Raw genomic sequence first — 6,511 nt, forward strand, 5'->3', positions numbered from 1 at the left:
CTATACTGGCTGAACGAGACACAGCAGTCCCCATCGGATTCCGGTGAAATTTGTATTTTTGGTGAATATTTTAGTGAAAAGAGACAATGTTTCATGAGACTGCCTTAAGGCTGGCATTAGGGTTAGGGTTAGGGTTAGGGTTATGGAGCTAGGGTTAGGGTTACGGTCGTCTTTTGACCGATTGACTCGAAATTCGTCACGAATGTGGTCCTCTACTCGCTGAATGAGACACAGCAGTCCCCATCGGATTCCGGTGAAATTTGTATTTTTGGTGAATATTTTAAAGAAAAAAGTGGCCCATTTTTTCAATAGCTTCCAGGTCTTTGGACCGATTGACTCGAAATCGCTGCCAAATGTGCTCCTATACTGGCTGAACGAGACACAGCAGTCCCCATCGGATTCCGGTGAAATTTGTATTTTTGGTGAATATTTTAAAGAAAAAAGTGGCCCATTTTTTCAATAGCTTCCAGGTCTTTGGACCGATTGACTCAAAATCGCTGCCAAATGTGCTCCTATACTGGCTGAACGAGACACAGCAGTCCCCATCGGATTCCGGTGAAATTTGTATTTTTGGTGAATATTTTAAAGAAAAAAGTGGCCCATTTTTTCAATAGCTTCCAGGTCTTTGGACCGATTGACTCGAAATCGCTCCCAAATGTGCTCCTATACTGGCTGAACGAGACACAGCAGTCCCCATCGGATTCCGGTGAAATTTGTATTTTTGGTGAATATTTTAGTGAAAAGAGACAATGTTTCATGAGACTGCCTTAAGGCTGGCATTAGGGTTAGGGTTATGGAGCTAGGGTTAGGGTTACGGTCGTCTTTTGACCGATTGACTCGAAATTCGTCACAAATGTGGTCCTCTACTCGCTGAATGAGACACAGCAGTCCCCATCGGATTCCGGTGAAATTTGTATTTTTGGTGAATATTTTAAAGAAAAAAGTGGCCCATTTTTTCAATAGCTTCCAGGTCTTTGGACCGATTGACTCGAAATCGCTCCCAAATGTGCTCCTATACTGGCTGAACGAGACACAGCAGTCCCCATCGGATTCCGGTGAAATTTGTATTTTTGGTGAATATTTTAAAGAAAAAAGTGGCCCATTTTTTCAATAGCTTCCAGGTCTTTGGACCGATTGACTCGAAATCGCTCCCAAATGTGCTCCTATACTGGCTGAACGAGACACAGCAGTCCCCATCGGATTCCGGTGAAATTTGTATTTTTGGTGAATATTTTAGTGAAAAGAGACAATGTTTCATGAGACTGCCTTAAGGCTGGCATTAGGGTTAGGGTTAGGGTTAGGGTTATGGAGCTAGGGTTAGGGTTACGGTCGTCTTTTGACCGATTGACTCGAAATTCGTCACGAATGTGGTCCTCTACTCGCTGAATGAGACACAGCAGTCCCCATCGGATTCCGGTGAAATTTGTATTTTTGGTGAATATTTTAAAGAAAAAAGTGGCCCATTTTTTCAATAGCTTCCAGGTCTTTGGACCGATTGACTCGAAATCGCTCCCAAATGTGCTCCTATACTGGCTGAACGAGACACAGCAGTCCCCATCGGATTCCGGTGAAATTTGTATTTTTGGTGAATATTTTAAAGAAAAAAGTGGCCCATTTTTTCAATAGCTTCCAGGTCTTTGGACCGATTGACTCGAAATCGCTCCCAAATGTGCTCCTATACTGGCTGAACGAGACACAGCAGTCCCCATCGGATTCCGGTGAAATTTGTATTTTTGGTGAATATTTTAGTGAAAAGAGACAATGTTTCATGAGACTGCCTTAAGGCTGGCATTAGGGTTAGGGTTAGGGTTAGGGTTATGGAGCTAGGGTTAGGGTTACGGTCGTCTTTTGACCGATTGACTCGAAATTCGTCACGAATGTGGTCCTCTACTCGCTGAATGAGACACAGCAGTCCCCATCGGATTCCGGTGAAATTTGTATTTTTGCTGAATATTTTAAAGAAAAAAGTGGCCCATTTTTTCAATAGCTTCCAGGTCTTTGGACCGATTGACTCGAAATCGCTCCCAAATGTGCTCCTATACTGGCTGAACGAGACACAGCAGTCCCCATCGGATTCCGGTGAAATTTGTATTTTTGGTGAATATTTTAGTGAAAAGAGACAATGTTTCATGAGACTGCCTTAAGGCTGGCATTAGGGTTAGGGTTAGGGTTAGGGTTATGGAGCTAGGGTTAGGGTTACGGTCGTCTTTTGACCGATTGACTCGAAATTCGTCACGAATGTGGTCCTCTACTCGCTGAATGAGACACAGCAGTCCCCATCGGATTCCGGTGAAATTTGTATTTTTGGTGAATATTTTAAAGAAAAAAGTGGCCCATTTTTTCAATAGCTTCCAGGTCTTTGGACCGATTGACTCGAAATCGCTGCCAAATGTGCTCCTATACTGGCTGAACGAGACACAGCAGTCCCCATCGGATTCCGGTGAAATTTGTATTTTTGGTGAATATTTTAAAGAAAAAAGTGGCCCATTTTTTCAATAGCTTCCAGGTCTTTGGACCGATTGACTCGAAATCGCTCCCAAATGTGCTCCTATACTGGCTGAACGAGACACAGCAGTCCCCATCGGATTCCGGTGAAATTTGTATTTTTGGTGAATATTTTAGTGAAAAGAGACAATGTTTCATGATACTGCCTTAAGGCTGGCATTAGGGTTAGGGTTAGGGTTAGGGTTATGGAGCTAGGGTTAGGGTTACGGTCGTCTTTTGACCGATTGACTCGAAATTTGTCACGAATGTGGTCCTCTACTCGCTGAATGAGACACAGCAGTCCCCATCGGATTCCGGTGAAATTTGTATTTTTGGTGAATATTTTAAAGAAAAAAGTGGCCCATTTTTTCAATAGCTTCCAGGTCTTTGGACCGATTGACTCGAAATCGCTCCCAAATGTGCTCCTATACTGGCTGAACGAGACACAGCAGTCCCCATCGGATTCCGGTGAAATTTGTATTTTTGGTGAATATTTTAGTGAAAAGAGACAATGTTTCATGAGACTGCCTTAAGGCTGGCATTAGGGTTAGGGTTAGGGTTAGGGTTATGGAGCTAGGGTTAGGGTTACGGTCGTCTTTTGACCGATTGACTCGAAATTCGTCACGAATGTGGTCCTCTACTCGCTGAATGAGACACAGCAGTCCCCATCGGATTCCGGTGAAATTTGTATTTTTGGTGAATATTTTAAAGAAAAAAGTGGCCCATTTTTTCAATAGCTTCCAGGTCTTTGGACCGATTGACTCGAAATCGCTCCCAAATGTGCTCCTATACTGGCTGAACGAGACACAGCAGTCCCCATCGGATTCCGGTGAAATTTGTATTTTTGGTGAATATTTTAAAGAAAAAAGTGGCCCATTTTTTCAATAGCTTCCAGGTCTTTGGACCGATTGACTCGAAATCGCTCCCAAATGTGCTCCTATACTGGCTGAACGAGACACAGCAGTCCCCATCGGATTCCGGTGAAATTTGTATTTTTGGTGAATATTTTAAAGAAAAAAGTGGCCCATTTTTTCAATAGCTTCCAGGTCTTTGGACCGATTGACTCGAAATCGCTCCCAAATGTGCTCCTATACTGGCTGAACGAGACACAGCAGTCCCCATCGGATTCCGGTGAAATTTGTATTTTTGGTGAATATTTTAGTGAAAAGAGACAATGTTTCATGAGACTGCCTTAAGGCTGGCATTAGGGTTAGGGTTAGGGTTAGGGTTATGGAGCTAGGGTTAGGGTTACGGTCGTCTTTTGACCGATTGACTCGAAATTTGTCACGAATGTGGTCCTCTACTCGCTGAATGAGACACAGCAGTCCCCATCGGATTCCGGTGAAATTTGTATTTTTGGTGAATATTTTAAAGAAAAAAGTGGCCCATTTTTTCAATAGCTTCCAGGTCTTTGGACCGATTGACTCGAAATCGCTCCCAAATGTGCTCCTATACTGGCTGAACGAGACACAGCAGTCCCCATCGGATTCCGGTGAAATTTGTATTTTTGGTGAATATTTTAGTGAAAAGAGACAATGTTTCATGAGACTGCCTTAAGGCTGGCATTAGGGTTAGGGTTAGGGTTAGGGTTATGGAGCTAGGGTTAGGGTTACGGTCGTCTTTTGACCGATTGACTCGAAATTCGTCACGAATGTGGTCCTCTACTCGCTGAATGAGACACAGCAGTCCCCATCGGATTCCGGTGAAATTTGTATTTTTGGTGAATATTTTAAAGAAAAAAGTGGCCCATTTTTTCAATAGCTTCCAGGTCTTTGGACCGATTGACTCGAAATCGCTGCCAAATGTGCTCCTATACTGGCTGAACGAGACACAGCAGTCCCCATCGGATTCCGGTGAAATTTGTATTTTTGGTGAATATTTTAAAGAAAATAGTGGCCCATTTTTTCAATAGCTTCCAGGTCTTTGGACCGATTGACTCGAAATCGCTCCCAAATGTGCTCCTATACTGGCTGAACGAGACACAGCAGTCCCCATCGGATTCCGGTGAAATTTGTATTTTTGGTGAATATTTTAGTGAAAAGAGACAATGTTTCATGAGACTGCCTTAAGGCTGGCATTAGGGTTAGGGTTATGGAGCTAGGGTTAGGGTTACGGTCGTCTTTTGACCGATTGACTCGAAATTCGTCACGAATGTGGTCCTCTACTCGCTGAATGAGACACAGCAGTCCCCATCGGATTCCGGTGAAATTTGTATTTTTGGTGAATATTTTAAAGAAAAAAGTGGCCCATTTTTTCAATAGCTTCCAGGTCTTTGGACCGATTGACTCGAAATCGCTGCCAAATGTGCTCCTATACTGGCTGAACGAGACACAGCAGTCCCCATCGGATTCCGGTGAAATTTGTATTTTTGGTGAATATTTTAGTGAAAAGAGACAATGTTTCATGAGACTGCCTTAAGGCTGGCATTAGGGTTAGGGTTAGGGTTAGGGTTATGGAGCTAGGGTTAGGGTTACGGTCGTCTTTTGACCGATTGACTCGAAATTCGTCACGAATGTGGTCCTCTACTCGCTGAATGAGACACAGCAGTCCCCATCGGATTCCGGTGAAATTTGTATTTTTGGTGAATATTTTAAAGAAAAAAGTGGCCCATTTTTTCAATAGCTTCCAGGTCTTTGGACCGATTGACTCGAAATCGCTGCCAAATGTGCTCCTATACTGGCTGAACGAGACACAGCAGTCCCCATCGGATTCCGGTGAAATTTGTATTTTTGGTGAATATTTTAAAGAAAAAAGTGGCCCATTTTTTCAATAGCTTCCAGGTCTTTGGACCGATTGACTCGAAATCGCTCCCAAATGTGCTCCTATACTGGCTGAACGAGACACAGCAGTCCCCATCGGATTCCGGTGAAATTTGTATTTTTGGTGAATATTTTAGTGAAAAGAGACAATGTTTCATGATACTGCCTTAAGGCTGGCATTAGGGTTAGGGTTAGGGTTAGGGTTATGGAGCTAGGGTTAGGGTTACGGTCGTCTTTTGACCGATTGACTCGAAATTTGTCACGAATGTGGTCCTCTACTCGCTGAATGAGACACAGCAGTCCCCATCGGATTCCGGTGAAATTTGTATTTTTGGTGAATATTTTAAAGAAAAAAGTGGCCCATTTTTTCAATAGCTTCCAGGTCTTTGGACCGATTGACTCGAAATCGCTGCCAAATGTGCTCCTATACTGGCTGAACGAGACACAGCAGTCCCCATCGGATTCCGGTGAAATTTGTATTTTTGGTGAATATTTTAAAGAAAAAAGTGGCCCATTTTTTCAATAGCTTCCAGGTCTTTGGACCGATTGACTCGAAATCGCTCCCAAATGTGCTCCTATACTGGCTGAACGAGACACAGCAGTCCCCATCGGATTCCGGTGAAATTTGTATTTTTGGTGAATATTTTAGTGAAAAGAGACAATGTTTCATGATACTGCCTTAAGGCTGGCATTAGGGTTAGGGTTAGGGTTAGGGTTATGGAGCTAGGGTTAGGGTTACGGTCGTCTTTTGACCGATTGACTCGAAATTTGTCACGAATGTGGTCCTCTACTCGCTGAATGAGACACAGCAGTCCCCATCGGATTCCGGTGAAATTTGTATTTTTGGTGAATATTTTAAAGAAAAAAGTGGCCCATTTTTTCAATAGCTTCCAGGTCTTTGGACCGATTGACTCGAAATCGCTCCCAAATGTGCTCCTATACTGGCTGAACGAGACACAGCAGTCCCCATCGGATTCCGGTGAAATTTGTATTTTTGGTGAATATTTTAGTGAAAAGAGACAATGTTTCATGAGACTGCCTTAAGGCTGGCATTAGGGTTAGGGTTAGGGTTAGGGTTATGGAGCTAGGGTTAGGGTTACGGTCGTCTTTTGACCGATTGACTCGAAATTCGTCACGAATGTGGTCCTCTACTCGCTGAATGAGACACAGCAGTCCCCATCGGATTCCGGTGAAATTTGTATTTTTGGTGAATATTTTAAAGAAAAAAGTGGCCCATTTTTTCAATAGCTTCCAGGTCTTTGGACCGA

The sequence above is a fragment of the Pagrus major genome, chromosome 4, assembly GCF_040436345.1.
Source record: "Pagrus major chromosome 4, Pma_NU_1.0".
NCBI classification, from domain to species: domain Eukaryota; kingdom Metazoa; phylum Chordata; class Actinopteri; order Spariformes; family Sparidae; genus Pagrus; species Pagrus major.